Source organism: Dendropsophus ebraccatus, chromosome 5 (genome assembly GCF_027789765.1).
Source record: "Dendropsophus ebraccatus isolate aDenEbr1 chromosome 5, aDenEbr1.pat, whole genome shotgun sequence".
Lineage (NCBI taxonomy): Eukaryota > Metazoa > Chordata > Amphibia > Anura > Hylidae > Dendropsophus > Dendropsophus ebraccatus.
The window spans coordinates 41,597,881-41,615,549 of NC_091458.1; the positions used below are offsets into that span (position 1 = coordinate 41,597,881).

The 17,669-nt window shown below is 44.3% G+C and overlaps 1 long non-coding RNA gene across 1 annotated transcript in view; it reads right to left on the minus strand.

The window, feature by feature from the left end:
* LOC138793498 (uncharacterized) overlaps nt 1-10,987 on the minus strand; it is a 61,833-nt gene extending 50,846 nt beyond the window's left edge. Inside the window, exon 1 of the long non-coding RNA XR_011363281.1 lies at nt 10,899-10,987. This is a non-coding gene — a long non-coding RNA (uncharacterized lncRNA). The remainder of the gene's footprint in view (nt 1-10,898) is intronic.
* Nucleotides 10,988-17,669: the final 6,682 nt, after the last annotated feature.

Genomic DNA, 17,669 nt, shown 5'->3' on the forward strand with positions numbered 1-17,669 from the left:
CAATAGTATATAGCCCCCCTGTGCTCTCCCACAATAGTATATAGCCCCCTGTGCTCTCCCCAATAGTATATAGCCCCCCTGTGCTCTCCCACAATAGTATATAGCCCCCCTGTGCTCTCCCCCAATAGTATATAGCCCCCCTGTGCTCCCCCTCAATAGTATATAGCCCCCCTGTGCTCTCCATAATATATAGCCCCCTGTGCTCTCCCCCATAGTATATAGACCCCTGTGCTCCCCAATAGTATATAGCTCCCCTGTGCTCCCCAATAGTATATAGCCCCTGTGCTCCCCAATAGTATATAGCTAACCTGTGCTCCCCAATAGTATATAACCCCCTGTGCTCCCCCATAGTATATAGCCCCCTGTGCTCCCCCATAGTATATAGCCCCCTGTGCTCCCCAGTAGTATATAGCCCCCTGTGCTCCCCATAGTATATAGCTCCCCTGTGCTCCCCCATAGTATATAGCTCCCCTGTGCTCCCCCATAGTATATAGCCCCCTGTGCTCCCCCAAAGTATATAGCTCCCCTGTGCTCCCCCATAGTATATAGCTCCCCTGTGCTCCCCAATAGTATATAGCCCCCTGTGCTTCCCAATAGTATATAGCTCCCCTGTGCTCCCCAATAGTATATAGCTCCCCTGTGCTCCCCCATAGTGTATAGCCCCCTGTGCTCCCCCATAGTATATAGCTCCCCTGTGCTCCCCCATAGTATATAGCCCCCTGTGCTCCCCCATAGTATATAGCCCCCTGTGCTCCCCAATAGTATATAGCCCCCGTTCTCCCCCATAGTGTATAGCCCCCTGTGCTCCCCCATAGTATATAGCTCCCCTGTGCTCCCCCATAGTATATAGCCCCCTGTGCTCCCCCATAGTATATAGCCCCCTGTGCTCCCCCATAGTATATAGCTCCCCTGTGCTCCCCAATAGTATATAGCCCCCTGTGCTTCCCAATAGTATATAGCTCCCCTGTGCTCCCCAATAGTATATAGCTCCCCTGTGCTCCCCCATAGTGTATAGCCCCCTGTGCTCCCCCATAGTATATAGCTCCCCTGTGCTCCCCCATAGTATATAGCCCCCTGTGCTCCCCCATAGTATATAGCCCCCTGTGCTCCCCAATAGTATATAGCCCCCGTTCTCCCCCATAGTGTATAGCCCCCTGTGCTCCCCCATAGTATATAGCTCCCCTGTGTTCCCCCATAGTATATAGCCCCCTGTGCTCCCCCATAGTATATAGCCCCCTGTGCTCCCCCATAGTATATAGCTCCCCTGTGCTCCCCAATAGTATATAGCCCCCTGTGCTTCCCAATAGTATATAGCTCCCCTGTGCTCCCCAATAGTATATAGCTCCCCTGTGCTCCCCCATAGTGTATAGCCCCCTGTGCTCCCCCATAGTATATAGCTCCCCTGTGCTCCCCCATAGTATATAGCCCCCTGTGCTCCCCCATAGTATATAGCCCCCTGTGCTCCCCAATAGTATATAGCCCCCGTTCTCCCCCATAGTGTATAGCCCCCTGTGCTCCCCCATAGTATATAGCTCCCCTGTGCTCCCCCATAGTATATAGCCCCCTGTGCTCCCCCATAGTATATAGCCCCCTGTGCTCCCCCAAAGTATATAGCTCCCCTGTGCTCCCCCATAGTATATAGCTCCCCTGTGCTCCCCAATAGTATATAGCCCCCTGTGCTTCCCAACAGTATATAGCTCCCCTGTGCTCCCCAATAGTATATAGCTCCCCTGTGCTCCCCCATAGTGTATAGCTCCCCTGTGCTCCCCCATAGTATATAGCCCCCTGTGCTCCCCCATAGTATATAGCCCCCTGTGCTCCCCAATAGTATATAGCCCCCGTTCTCCCCCATAGTATATAGCCCCCTGTGCTCCCCAATAGTATATAGCGCCCGTTCTCCCCCATAGTATATAGCCCCCCTGTGCTCCCCAATAGTATATAGCCCCCGTTCTCCCCCATAGTATATAGCCCCCCTGTGCTCCCCAATAGTATATAGCCCCCTGTGCCCCCCCATAGTATATAGCCCCCTGTGCCCCCCCCATAGTATATAGCCCCCTGTGCCCCCCCCCATAGTATATAGCCCCCTGTGCTCCCCCATAGTATATAGCCCCCTGTTCTCCCCCATAGTATATAGCCCCCTGTGCTCCCCCATAGTATATGTGCTCCCCCTCCCATATAATATTGAAAAAAACAAACACTGTTACTCACCTGGGTCCACGCGTTCCTCTTCTCTTCCCTCTTGTGGCCGCACTTCCTGCGGTCACAAGAGGCTGCACTCCCCTTACCCTCGCGCCGACGCTTCAGTGACGTCGGCCGCTAGAGGGAGAGTGCGGCCTCTTGTGACCGCAGGAAGTGCGGCCACAAGAGTGACTGACAGGGAGGGAGCCAATGGCTCTCTCTCTGTCAGTGTCGCTGCTGCTGCGGCGCTTCAGCGCTGCAGCAGCAGCGGACGGGGGCAGCGGCGGACGGGGGGGCCCTGCAGGGGGCGCCATGGAGGGGTAAGTAGATTACCCATCCATGGCGCTCCCCCATGACAGGCTGGTGGCCGGAGCCCTGTGCGACCGCACTGGTCGCACATAGCAACGGCCGGCCTGCTCGGGGGGGGCCCCTTTAACCAGTGGGCCCGGTGCACGTGCACCATGTGCCCTCTGGTTAAAGCGGCCCTGGGTACAGTCAGTGGCGGATTATAATGTGGGCGGCCGCCCGAACCGCTCATATTATAATCTGCCACTGAATGCCGCCCCCATGAAGACAGCTGGTGGCGCCGCCTGAGGCAGACGATTCAGGTCGCCTCATCATTGCGGTGCCCCTGCCAGCCTCTAATCGCTGGCTATTAGTCGTTTCTGATCCCAGCTCCCCAGTCCCTTGTATTCTGCCCTATCCTTCCTCTTTTGTCTCGCCTGGATTCTGACCTTTTGCCTGTCCCCTGACTCTCCGCTCGGTTCTGATTTTGTACTGCGTTGCTCGTTTGGTTTCTGACTCGGCTAGTTGACTCCCCGCATTGTGTTTGTCTGTCTGTCCGCGTTTTATGTTCTGCACGTATACAGCATAGGGATTGTCTTCGTGGTTGTCCGCGACCGCCTAGGGTCGACCGAGGCAAGTAGGCAGGTGACAGTGGGTGGGGTAAGATCTAGGGCCCACTGTCGAGTGTCTTGTCCTCACCTGCCAGTCGTGACAGATTGATGGTCTTTGCACAGGATAGGTCACCCCTGCCAATTGGCTGTTTAACACCCGCACTATACATGAAACAGGACAGGAAGCAGTTGGCTCCATTTACTGTGTAGAGGTGGCAACCTGTAACTGCAGCTCAGCTTGTGAATGTGAATGACAGCTGAACTGCAGCAATCTGGTCCGGCCACTACACAGTGAATAGAGCCAACTGCTTCCTGCTCTGTTCCTTATATAGTGTGGGTAGTGAACAGGTGATCAGCATGGGTGTCAGCACCTAGCCGATCAGTAATTGATGAGCTATTTTACCCAGGAAACAACCTTATGAGGTATAAGCCTTATAAAAGAATGTGGTACATCCATGACTGTCTTGTGCCTGAAATCTATGTCACCTAAAAGCTACAAGTGGCAAAGTGGCATAAATGATAGCTCTTTTGGTCCATGTGAACATAACCTAACAGTGTGTTAACATTGCCTAAGACCATATGGACACACCCTGAAAACATGCATGTGATCATACTATAGGTCTTGGGGTTTCAATACGTCTTCACTTGTATTCAATGTATCTGCTAAAGAAAAGGAGGAGATTTATGAGGTTCACACTGAGGCCCATCAATAAGTTTATCAAGTCTCTCTAGGGGCAGAGGGAGAGTTCTGAGAAAATCTGTACATGAAATATAAGTATGTGTATATGAAGACACACCAGACATTTTACCAGGGGTTTGTAAGTTTTCTCTTTTTCTATGTGCATTAATTACTAATCTGGTTTCCAAGTGAATTTCCTAACTTCTATGATCAGGAGGTTATTTGCTTCAATTATCGCCCTTAAGGTCATGTGAAAATACTTCCCAGAGAGGTTTGACCATACTGATTCATGATATTGTACAAAATGCAGAAATAGTGAAAACCACAAATTGTATGTTTCTTGGAAGATAGCCATAACCCATGATCCAGAAGTCTTATGGCCCAAGTATCTGGCAAAGAAGTGTCCCTAGGAACACTGATCACCAGCAATTAGGTAGTGTGATCAGCCGATAAACAAGCAATAGCTGAAGCCTCTATTACATGGGGTGATGTGGAGAGCAAGTGAGCGCCGACCTGTCAGGTCAGCACTTGCTTGTGCCACGTTCCCCTGCCCATTGCTGTTGCTATTACATGCACCAATAGTGAGCAAGAAGGAGCGGATAAGGGGTGGGGGCTTGTGGTCTGCCAGGGCGATCGTCAGCAGATTGTTGCCAGGCTGATCGTTGGCGTGTGCACGTTGTCTTCTATTACACAAAGTGACTATAGGCCATGATGGCTGATATAGGGCCTTTATTCATTGGATGATTTGATCTGTTATGCAGCCCATTCAGTGCATTGTTGTTGGCCGCACATGGCCTTGTGTAAAGAGGTGATGTGCATTCGACAATGATGTGATGAATCGGCCCCATGAACAATGCAGCGCCCATGCGCATGATTACGGAAAAGGATCAGAGCGGCACTTCGTGTCAGCTGGTGGTGCACGAGGAAAAGAGCACAGTCCCAGATTCAATGTATTTATGAAAATCACAGCACTCACCATTTGCATCATCATATACTTTTATTCAGTTCCATAACCATTACAATGTGAACAGTAGAACGCGTATATGATGATGCAAATGGTGAGTGCCAGGATTTTCATATAATACATACGCATGATTAGTTGTGTCTGACTTGGTGTCAGAGTTTGGTGCTCATTTGCTGCAGCCTGTTGGCCGGTGTAGATGGCCTGTAGATGGAAGATTCAAGTGCTATATAGGGTGCAGCTGCTGCACATCTCCTGCAGAACATCCTCACCATTTCTGGATCAAATCAGAAAAAAAGAAAAGCTTCATCAATTATGGTGCAGAATATGCTAATTCTCAGTATTGTCAGCATTTTCATGGTAAAATCTCCAAAGCTGCAGATTTTGACTTGCCCCTTAAAGTATTCATTCTTTGCTTTGGCTTCTAAAATTGTACCAAAGTTTCAAATATTCCTAAATCTACCCCTTTTAGTTAGTACGTAGCTCCATGTTCTACATTCATCTCTTTCTCTGGAGCCTTCAGCAATTAAAAGGGATATTCCGGGTACAGGGTGTTTTTGACTATAAGGCTGGGCATGTGCTGTTTTAACAGAATAAAGTAAACTTATTTCCTGGGCTCCAGCGCCACCACCGCAATTGCCAGCATAATCCTGCTGCTCCATCCCTTGTTTGGTCACTTCCAGGAGTTGGGGCTGTGATGTTCTGCTGCAGTTGCTGATTGGCTGGGCGGCCCTGCAACGTCATGGCCCCAACACTCTGAAGCGGACGAACAAGGGACAGAGAGGATGGATTGCACCCATGATTGTGGTGGCGGCGCTGGAGCCCAGCAAGTTAGTTTACCTTACAATAGCCCATATTTAGCCATATAGTAAAAAATACCCCTTGGCCAGAATACCTCTTTAAACAGTGTCTTTGACACCTATTTATTACATGGAGAGGAGATTGTGAATTTCTTTTTAAATGTTATTGCTGGTAACCTTCTCAGAACCACCAAAACCGACAGTCTCTCCTGCAAGTCATAAGGTTCCTTTACACGGCCTGATATATCAGTCAGGTTGGGGTTTGTTTCCATTGGCTTTAAAAGGCACGATCAATCGCGTGGTCAAGCCACACGAAAAATTACTATATTGCCCCTTTAAATTTCTTGCTATCGGCCGCACATCCCTTGTGTATACAGGGAAATGTGCGGCCTATAGCAATAACTTTTACCGCCCACACAAAAGATGCAATCAGCAGAGGCGTTTTCCTGCTTCTTGGATGATTGCTGACACTTTTACACAAGCCGATTATTGGCTGAAGTAGCTTTTCTTGCAACAATCCTTGCTGATAGTCAGCCTGTGTAAAAGGGTCCATACAACTAGAAAAAAAGTTAGTAGAGATGCCAGGAAAGGGGGGGAGGGGGGGGGAGGGTGTAATCATTCCAGGGGAGCAATGTTTTATCGACTGGTGGTGGAAAAGTTGTGATAAGGCATAGAAAGATGATCATGCATGATGTTGTGGTGATGCAGGAGATGAAGATGAGATGGTGGTGTGAAAAGAAGGTCTGCAATGGGTGGGGAGGAAATGGGGCTGCAGGAGAAGACAGATGTGGTGCTGCCAGTAGAGGAGGATATTTTGATTCAGGTGGATGCAAGGGCCAATCGTGTTTTGAGGGTGAAGTTAAGGTGCTTCTCGGGTCACTTCTCAGAGAAGTAAAGTACTGCCACCAGTGCACTGAATGCCCTCATTTTCATTTTAAGAAAAATAGTGCATTTTAGACATAATAACGCTAATTTGGTAAATAATGTAATGTGCCCTATTAGCCCATATAAGCAGGTTAGAAAGGTCTTAACTGCTGATACAGTAGTTTCCTAATATAATTAATTGAAATAATATTATTTTATGTTAGTTCTATTCAAAGTTCTAGGACCTGTAGGCAGGTACTTAATTTTTTTAAAGTTTTGAGCTAAGTGAAAACCGGTGCCAAATAACCCAATATTTTGACAATGACTAATATTTGAACTAAATCATGATTTCTATAATATACAGATATTATTTCGGCCCATTGAGATGTCTTATTACTGTAACGGGTTTTTATGTAGCAATTTTACTATGGACCTGATGAAGATGGGAGTATACCCCTGGAAATGTGTTGGCTGTTTATTACAATGAAATTGGTTTGTTATTTTATCACCATAGTCCACTATTGTTTCTCTTATGCTTTTGAGCTGAACGTACACAGCACAAAGTTTGGTACTTTTCCAGTGTCAAATAAGAGGGACACTGTTCCTTTTATATCCCCAGTACAGCAAGCATTCATTTTTGTTATCATTAAGTTGCTATGTATGAGCTAATCTACAAGATATGAACTCTAGAATCTATCATTTGCGTGTTTGTATAGTGACGTTTTGCAAATGTTGTGAAATGTCCAAGAATACTCGGACAGTAGTCTTTATACATGGTTTTAATATAATGAAATGACGCAGGACCTCTTCCACTCCTGCTGTCAAGAACAAATTTCTACCATTTCGTTTATCTACATTCAAGGTTGTAACAGCTGAATGATTTACAGTGTGTTCCTAGTAGAATATCCATCCACTTCTGCCAAGAACAAAAGCGTAAACGTTCTATTCCAGACTTGTATATTGAATTGTCACTGTGAGGCAGAGCTTGATGTTATTGTACAGAGCTTAGAGGAAGTATCCATGTCATCCTTGTTCCCTCTTCTTCCACACTTTATAAACATACGTACATTTATGATTCAGTTCACTGATAAGTAATCATTTATTCCTTACAGAAGATCTGGAATAAGAACGTCTAATGAATGAAATGACATCAGGATGTGCTCAATATTGCATCAGCATTGCTTCACTATTGCATCCGTATTTCTGCACGATAAACATTGATGGATAGTTAATAGGTTATGGATCCAATATGGAACACTTTCCCTCTCCATATACTTCAATGTGCATGTTCCATATGCAAAATGGGTGTACGTAGAACATCTTCTATGCTCACGTGAATAACCCCAAAGATTATCTTTAACTCCATATTATGGTCTACAAGAATGTGGTGTAATATGTATGCAAAATACAATTTTTTGAGAGCAGTCTAAGGCTATGTTCACACACTGTTGAAATAATGTCTGTTTTGATTGGACGGCAAAATAACTGCCTTTATTTTACAAACAACGGCCATTATTATAGAAATAACATCTGTTGCAATACAATAACAGCTGGTATTTGTCGTTAAATGATGGCCGTCCATGAAGACTGGACATTATTTTGACTGTGTGTGAACAGAACCTGAAGGTTACACTGAAATTTATCCCATTCAATAGGGCTAGGTAATTTAATGGAAAATGGATTCTGCATACAACAGCATCCATTTTTGTATCTATTTTTGTTTTTCCTTTTCAATAAGAAGCCTCAGGACATTCCTGGGAATAAAAGCCAAGACAATGATTATCCCAGAAGAAGACAACTGTTTTAGGGTTATTGTTCTTCTACAGAGCAAGACGATGGCTGGCTCTAGAGGGGGCTTACATTGTGGGACCAAAGAGATAATGTCTCTTCTTCAGGAGAGTGTCATAAAGACATATGGAAACCTATAGGCCATTCATGTACCACTGGGAATTCTGGAAAAAATTATATGCGAAACATATCTCTCATACTTTCTTTTTGATGTATGTTTCTCTTCAAGTCAGTGTCTGACTTCAATAAGAAGCCTTAGGACATGACCTTACTGATCCTTTATGGAAGCAAAAGGAGCTTAGATGTTTCCTTAGGTTTTTTAGGATCTTTCTTACCCAAATTTTTTCAGTTAATTAGATAGATCAGATGAATGGAGATTGCAGAACTCCTACAGTGAGAGGTTCGAGTAGACAGACATGGAAAAAATTAGGTATCCAGAAAGATGCTGGAATGCAAAGCTTCTAACAAACTGGACTGATACATTTTAAGGCAGTATATGGACCCAGCAATCAAGGAGGTCTTGAGATGGATGTGCTTGGATGAAAGACAGACTTTGTCTCCAGGCGAAAATGGAGGGGGAGTCCTACACCTTTTTTTTTTTTTTTTTTTTTTTTTTTAAATGAAATACTTTTACAAGAAGAGTCCTTGTTGTTATGTCAGATTTGAAGAGAATCTATTATACAGTAAATGGCTAAGGAAACCTTAGTAGTCATGGACTGTAGAAGAGATTTTTTCATGTGCTGCACATGGAAGTAAACTCACACAGTTAAGCTGCCAAGGGACAAAGATTCTGATGATAGTCTTCAAATTTTAAATTTTTTAAATTATTTTGACAATAGGTCTGAGGGTGATAGGCTGTGGAAAAAAAATTGCAAATCAAGCCCTGGAAGTAGACAAAATTTGTTAAGCAATGAGGTAAACAAAAGCTTTCTAGTTCTTGATGTTAGGGTCCCTGGGACCTAAATCAAAGTCATTCCCGGACTTGCACTAGGCTACAAGTGAACACTTGACTTCAGTCCCTACACTGGGTAAGATGAAACACCGAACGAAACAAGACAGACAAACTCAAGTAAGATGTCAGGGAGTCCTGGGGTCCGGGAAGATGGAAGTCCCTTGTCTAGACCCGCAACCCCTGTCCCTACCTGCTTGCACCCCTAGGCTAACCCCTAGGGCAGCAACTGGGCGACAGTCCCTAACTTACCTAGGGAGACGGGGAGGTAGACAGTACACACAGACAGGTATATACAAACAGGTCAGGCAGTCCGAGTCAGCAACAGGAGGTCACGTCAAAATCCGAATCAGCAAACAAGGGGTAAACAGAGTCCGGTCCTAGGTCAAACACAAGAAGTAACGCAGTACAGAGGATGAGGCAAATGCGAAGTCCAAGTGTCAAATAGATAGCAGAACAATAAGATACACAGGTGTAGCTGGAGACCAAACATACACTGGCAACTACAAGGTGTAATTCACCAGCTTAAATGCTATTAAAGTCTATGGCAACAAGTATTCGATTAGTGAAAAACATCTATTTGACCATTTGGAGGGTGAAACCGGAAGCTGGGGGATTTGAACGCTTATCAAATATTTGTCGAATATTTGCGGGATATTCGTACGAATATCGAATAATCGAATATCTCATCTCATCTCAATATCTATTCGATCGAATAGTATTCGCTCATCACTAATGACCAATGACCGATAGAGATGGCATGCCTCATGTCTTCTTCTGGCATGACTTCTAGCATGTCTTCTTCTGGCTTGAAAAAGAGGTCCTAAGCACCTTGAAACGTGTTGCCTGTAAAGCAATAGATTATTCTTTCACCTATCATCACTGTATCTTTGGTGCGCCTTCAGTCTGCCATCCTGGTAGTGGTTATGCCAATACCGATGTACTTCTCTACAGTCATTTCTTTTAATTGAATTGTCTACTTTTAATTAATGTGTTGTTTGAAATGAATGTGTATATAAAAAATTAGTACAACTGCCTATGCATTTACAGAAGCACATGTGCTCCTAAAGCTTAGAGCACAACACTTAGGGAAAAAAATCATCATCATGTGACTATAATATTTACTATATACTGATACTGTAATTTTAATGTGCAAAATTACTTTTTTTTTTATAAATTGGTTTAAGGGAATGACAACATTAGCAGGTTTGGAAATATTATCCATGATGATGTCTGTCTACAATGTAAAATTAAAAACAGCGTGAAATTAGCATTCCTAATAATTTGCTGTTTTAAATTTTCATTTCAAAATTATTGTGGTGAAAAAGGATTTAATTTATGTAATTTGTATTGTGCTTCCACTGCAAACAGATTGTAACCATTCTGACGACGACTGCTGCGTCCAGTGGTAGAATAAAAGGGATTTGTCAGCAGTTTTGAACCATTAAAACTGTTGGCAGCCATATATAGAGGTCTGGAAGGGGAATGTAATGATACCTGCTGGTTTAGTCATGCACCATATGTGACCTTGAAAAACTTTATTTGATATTTAGGTCACTGCCCAGAAGTGTTGCTAGTTGGCAGTTTTGACCTGCTGTCCCATCCCTGGGTGCCCGCCACTGTACTCTGCATTTTTTATAAGCAATCAAATGTGAAATTTGCACTCCACTAATACAACCTGCCTGCGGCACGTAGTAATTGTAGTGTTAACATGACAGGCATGGAGGCCTTCAGAAAGGCTCTCGCTGCCATGGTAACTGTAATGTTGCTGGACAGGACTCACCGCTGGCGGCACCTTCCTTGTCCTGAATCTGCTAACCTCCATGCTGGTCCTGGGGTTGCTGGTCTCCAACGGAGTCCATATGTCTCTGTGTCCTCCTTCTAATCCTTGTTGTGATGACACCTCTGGTCACTAGGGTGAACACATGGCAACATGCTCTGGATATATAGGGTCAGCCTGTTTTCAGCTTATGCTGCCATCTGCCTATTAAACTGCAACTGCACCTATTCTCTTTCTTGCTCCTCCTTGCCTGGGCATTGTTAAATTCATGCATTCCAATCACAGATGTGTTTCTGCAATCCTGATTATATTCTGACTGGTGATGAGCGAGTACTAAAATGCTCGGGTGCTCGTTACTCGAGACGAATATCTCCTGATACTCGAGTGCTCGTTTCGAGTAACAAACCCCATTGAAGTCAATGGGAAACTTGAGCATTTTTGCAGGGGACCCAAGTTCGGTAGAGGAAAGGTCGTGTGAAAACCTGTCAACCTCAAAAAATGATGGAAACACCACAGAAATGGACAGGAAACAGCAGGAGCAGCATGTATGGATGCATCTGAGGCGGCCTAATCTCACCATTATGCCAAATTCTGGGCAACAGCTGTGAGATACAATCTGTTGGTGGCTGCACCTATATACACTCTGTGGTACCCCCTTTACACTGTGGAAGCAGTAGTGAACTTAGATATGCCTTGCGCAAGAAATACAGAAATCAGAAACAATAGTAGAGGTCCCAATAAAATAGTACACTGAGCACTTCTTAGGGGTCTGTATGCAACACCTAATGTCCCCTTTCTACCAGCAGCCGGTCACCACAGTGTGCTGCTGAAATTGTGATAGCTGCACTGCAGGTCCCAGCCAGTAGTCTGTAGTAATACAACACAGCGGCTGCAGCGTGTTCCGTGAATAAGCGGCCGGAGACTTACGTAATTTGCGTATAATGGAAAGTATACGAAGTACGGCTGCACAGTTCACACTAAGTACGAACTTACGCCCGGATCGTACGCGGCGGCGTAAAAAATGAACCAGACCATTGTTTGCGGACGAAAATGCCGTAACTTATGCCCGTAGCGTTACGTGCGGTCCCGTACGTAGTGGTGATTTCTTCATTTTTGCAGCTTTTTGTGCCGATCCAAAAGGTTCTGTGGGGTGTCCGGGGCTAAATGAAGATTTCCAAGTAAAAGACCGCTGTCAGATTGCTACGTAGGGCGCTCGGGAAGCGTAAGTAGACTACTGGCGTAAGTTCGCGGTCTGTACGTAGCCGGCCGCAAGTAGCGTAAATCTCCGGCCGGAGTTTACCGCGTATATGTCCGTCCACGAAAATATGCGTCCGGACATATACGCAGTGTGAACATAGCCTAAAACGATTTGAAGCCCTTACAAGAGCTGTTTGGTTGTTTTGTTAGTATTCCCTGCCTACTGGAACGCTAATTCCCTCCCTAACGCTCCGCTCTCCCTGACCAGCAGCAGCTCTGTCCCTGATCTCTTCCAGCATGCATGTGAGCTGAGCCTTGCCGGCCGCGCTTTTTATATGGCAGGGTCACCTGAAACGGCCAACCAATCGCTGCTATCGACATGTATGGGTCCCACGTGATCGCAGGATGTACCAAAGGGTCTCCTGCATGTTTATTGGCTGAAAAATAGCGCCCAAACATGAAATGATGAGATTTTCTCGAGTATCGCGAGATCCTCCTCAGAGTAACAAGTACCATCGAGCACACTAATACTCGAACGAGTACCAAGCTCGGACGAGCATGTTCGCTCATCACTAATCCTGACCCATGCCTGTTCTTTGGATTACGCTTTCTTCCTGACCTCTGTCTGTACCGTCTGCCTCTCGGATTGTCTGACCTACCTCTGAAGACCCGGCCTGCTGACTATGATTTCTCGGCCTCATTTAGTTTCTTTTAGTGTGGCAATTTCTTAATTTCTTTTAGTGTGGCAATTTCTATGTGTTTCTTGTGTCTGTGTATATTTATAACCTGAATCAAGATCATGTTCACTGGCTCTCTCTTTACATTTTTCTTTTGAAGTTCTGCTTTTTACTTTATGTTTATCGATATACTGTAAACCAAAGATTTTCCTTTTATCCATTTTCGTTGTTAGATGATTTAATATACTGGCATTTTTTCTTACTGACGTTTTTGGAAACCAATGGAACCATACGGAAGAATCTTGTAATAATGTACCAGTAGTGTGTTATTAAAGGTTTGACAACTCACCAAGAAACTACAGACTTCGCTATAAGTTAATGTTATATTGCTATGTGTCCCATCTGCACTCTGGTTAACCTACCTTCGTATTAGATGTAGCACAGTGAGAAATATCTGTAATTTGCATATTGCATTGGCATCTTAATTCACTGAGCTATCATGTGATACAAAAGTAACATATAAAAAAAATAAAAAGAGCTACATCTGTATAGTTCCCAGTCACTGCATTCAATTAAATGTACTTACTCTTATACCCATACTTTCTATGGTCTTTGAAGATAAAAGGGAGTGCTGTCTTTTAACAACACTACGATATATCCTTAGAAGTTTATTTCTGTTAAGATTCTATTTTATATTGTATTTTGTATGCCCTGAGGAAAAGTGAACCGCATGAAAGCAAGTTTAAAATAGTGGACTATTTCTTCAGAATCCAGAAGAAAATTAGAGCAAGCTTTTTAGCTATTATTATTATGGGCTTACTTACACCCCTGTGTTAACACTAATCCTGCAGATCTCTCAGCAGGATATCAGGGATGTAAGTAAGCCCATGCCTAGATAGGGCTAGTTATCAGGATTCTAGGCATATCCTTTTTTTTTTTTTTAACTCCATAGTCATTTCTAGGACCCAGATATAAGCCTTTTTGTTAATATGTAAATGAAGCTGTAAAGCTCAGGTGGTATCGGGCTTTTGCTGTACTGGGGAATGTACCCCGAGCTTTCGAGCCTCGTTCACATATTACCTAAAAGGCTTATATCTGGCCGCTGAAAATAAGTATGGACTGGAGACAAAAGAGATATGTTCAGAATCCTGATGACTATCCCTATCCAGCCATGGGCTTACTTACATCCCTGATTTTTTGCTAAGAGAGGATTAGTGTTACCACAGTGATTGGTGGAAGGCGGTCTTTTGTAGAGGATATTTTATGTGTACAGAATTTTTTTTATAGGAGCATGGTTTCAGGACATAGATTACCTTCATTATATGGAAAAGAAGGATAGTATCAGCTCACCCTTAGTCCATGAGTTTAGAAAAGGATAGACGAACATCTTGGAGACATATCAGCAGCCACCAGATTGATGTTACATCGCCCCATTTCTGGTCTTTCTAGACACTTTGTCGGGCGACATGGGGGAGATGTGTCATCTCTCTCTGTATGCGGTATCGAGAGGGTCAATAGACCACAGAGGGGTGGGGATTCGTTACATCAGGTCAGATTACGGGAAGCCTTCTGGATCTTAGAATTGGACTGCCGTTCACCACTAGGTCTTAATATGAAAAATGATTTGGCTTTCATTTATTAATTACTTCATGACATTTATATATGGTTTTGTATATGTTTGCGTTTTTCATTATTTAACAGGCCTTTTTTTTTCTCTTTAAATGCATTATGCGTTTTTCAATTTATCCATCTCTGGTTTTTTATGTGTGGTATCCCATGTGCACGCTTTCACAGGTGTTTGGCATAGAGCATTGCCCTTTCCTGTTTCTTTTCTTTGTTCCCTCCCCCTTTTTTTACCTCTATTGGGACATATAGGTGTATATATAGATGTGTTTTTTACTATCTTGTATGCCATGATTAAGGAAGCTTTTCCGAAACGCGTTGGCGTTCATGATACTGTCATGTACAGTTTTTAACATGTTACAATAAAGAAAAGTTTTATTATTTGGAGCCGGACAGCATCTACTTGCATTCATTACCTTCATTATACGTATGACGGGAGGTCTGTTTGCAGTAAATAAACAGTATTTTTACAAGTGTTTTATACCGTTTCATTTAATCTTGTAAGATTGTTAATGTAACTTTTACTTTCAATTTATATTTTCATTAATTACTTTGAAATAAGTATGTATTTTGATGCATTAATGACTGAGCATGTAAAATGCATAAGCAAATTGTTTAGTGGGAATTGAAACAGAATAGCTTGAAAGCCTTGGTTAGTCCCAAAGCTGTACTCCACTTAAGAAAGATTTAACTCCCCACCCATAATTTAAGCTTGTTTGTAATATTGACCCACACTCTGAAGCTGCAGAAAATCCTCACTTCCTGGTCCAATCTGTTTCCACTCCTTCTTTTTCCCCCTCCCTTCTGAGACCAAAGTCACATAATTTCTGTTTCTTCTTTTGCCAGGCATCTATAACCCCGCCCAACACCGGCATCACACCAATCAGTGAGCACCTCTTCAAAGGGGCGGTGAAACAACAGAACAGTGACAGCCTCCTGAGCAGTATAGGGGAAAGGAAAAACAGTTGTTTCATCTCTCTTTCTAACCTACCTTTGTAGATGGAAAAACAATAATAGATGTAGATGGATAGATAGAGAATTTTTTTTACAGTAAAAGGCCGAGTTCACACGGCGCATGACACCGGCCGTTCTGTGACCCGGCCGTGTCGCAATGTAGCTCTAGCCTAAACACACATGATAAATTTGGTGCTTTGCATCTATGCCAGTTTGTAACTTGTCCTGGAATTTTGGTGCATTTGAAATAGTAAAACTGCCACATGCTTGATCCTCTTGATAACCTGGCATTAATTCAAACTAAAAATCAGTCAAGGATTTTGACTGCATTTTCATTTTTTTACAGATTCCAGACCATCTGTAACTTGTCATGCAATCTACATTATATAAACCGCGGAGGCCTGAATAACTCTCTTAATTTATAAGATTGCAATCCTTATAGACTAGAAACCATTGGTCATAAATGTTCAAAATTCCTTGACGTTTAGGAGACATCCATACTTAACAATAATGTACACGCACCTTTAATTCTTCTATGACTTGTATTACTGTTAACAGAACATAGATAAGGTTTCAAAATATAGAAAGATAATGTTTCAAAATATCACAAGACACAAAGAGGAGCAGCTGCAAATATTTATGACCCCCAGATTCCCGTTGTTTTAGGAGGGTCTCATACATTTCGCAATTTGAATTTACTCCAGCTAAAAAATAAATGTGTGTCTCTGCAAAATCCGAAGACATCTCCTAGGCATGTTTTCAATTTAACAGAGAAAACCTCTACAAGGACACAAAGCTGTTACCCCATCAAATGCCAAATGTTTGATGTGAGTGGTGCTTCTGTTCAATTACACATTCCCCAAGGAATAAAGATTATAGGCTGAAAAACTGTCAAATTGCATCTTGGTAAAACAAAAAGTTTTTTTCAGACTTTATGACAATGATAACAGCTCCCAATATTGACCCTTTTTGTGTTTAGTTATGTCTGCGCCTTACAGATTCCTACTAGTTTTCAACCAAAATCCAATTTACAGATCCGATATATGGTAAAGACCCTATTACACAAAGCGAGTATCAGCTGTATTCGGCCGTTACGGACAATAATCACTTTGTGTAATAGAAGACAATAATCAACTGACATGCACAATGTCGGCTAATTGTTGTCTTTCAACAGGCTGAAACATAAACGATCAGCCTGGCAACAATCTGCTGCTGTCGCCCCGTGTAACAGGAGCGGCGGTAGCAGACCCCCACTACCTGAATGATCCGCCTGGGATTCCCTCAGAAGGCAGCACTACGTAAATTCCGTGGAAATCACGGCCGTTGTAACCAGTGGCGGATTAAATGTACCCTGTGCCCCGGGCTGTCCACCCAACCTGGGCCCCCCCCCCCCAGTCAATTCGCCCACATTATAATCTGCTACTGCGTCCCCCCCCCCCACTGTCCCCAATAAACACTGCCTGCCTCCCCTCCCTGCTGGCCCCAATAAACATAATGTTTGGTCCCTTGCTGCTACCCCCAGTAAGCATTGCCCACCCCACCTCCACTGCCCCCAATAAACATATCGCCACCTCACCTGGTCCCCTGATGTTGCCCCCCCCCAATGTCACAGCAGCACAGAGGATGTCAGGAGAGGAGGGTGCTGATCTTATAGGAGAGGTCCAAGCAGCACAGAGGATTTCAGGAGAAGAGGGTGCTGATCTTATAGGAGAGGTCCGAGCAGCACAGAGGATGTCAGGAGAGGAGGGTGCTAATCCTATAGGAGATAGTCCCCCTTTATAGATGGTCTCCCTCTTTCCCCCTCTATAGATGGTCCCCCTCTTTCCCCCCTTATAGATGGTCCCCCTCTTTCCCCCCTTATAGATGGTCCCCCTCTTCCCCCCTTATAGATGGTCCCCCTCTTTCCCTCTTTATAGCTGGTCCCCCTCTTTCCCCCTCTATAGCTGGTCCCCCTCTTTCCCCCCTTATAGCTGGTCCCCCTCTTTCCCCCTTATAGCTCGTCCCCCTCTTCCCTCTCCCCCCTTATAGCTGGTCCTCCTTTTCCCCCTTATAGATGGTCCCCCTCTCCCCCCTCCCTCATAGATGGTCCCCCTCTCCCCCCCTCCCTTATAGATGGTCCCCCTCTCCCCCCTCCCTTATAGATGGTCCCCCTCTCCCCCTCCCTTATAGATGGTCCCCCTTTCCCCCCCCTTATAGATGGTCCCCCTCTTTCCCCCCCCTTATAGATGGTCTCCCCCTCACTCCTCCCTTATAGATGGTCCCCCTCTCCCCCCTCCCTTATAGAAGGTCCCCCTCTCCCCCTCCCTTTATAGATGGTCCCCCT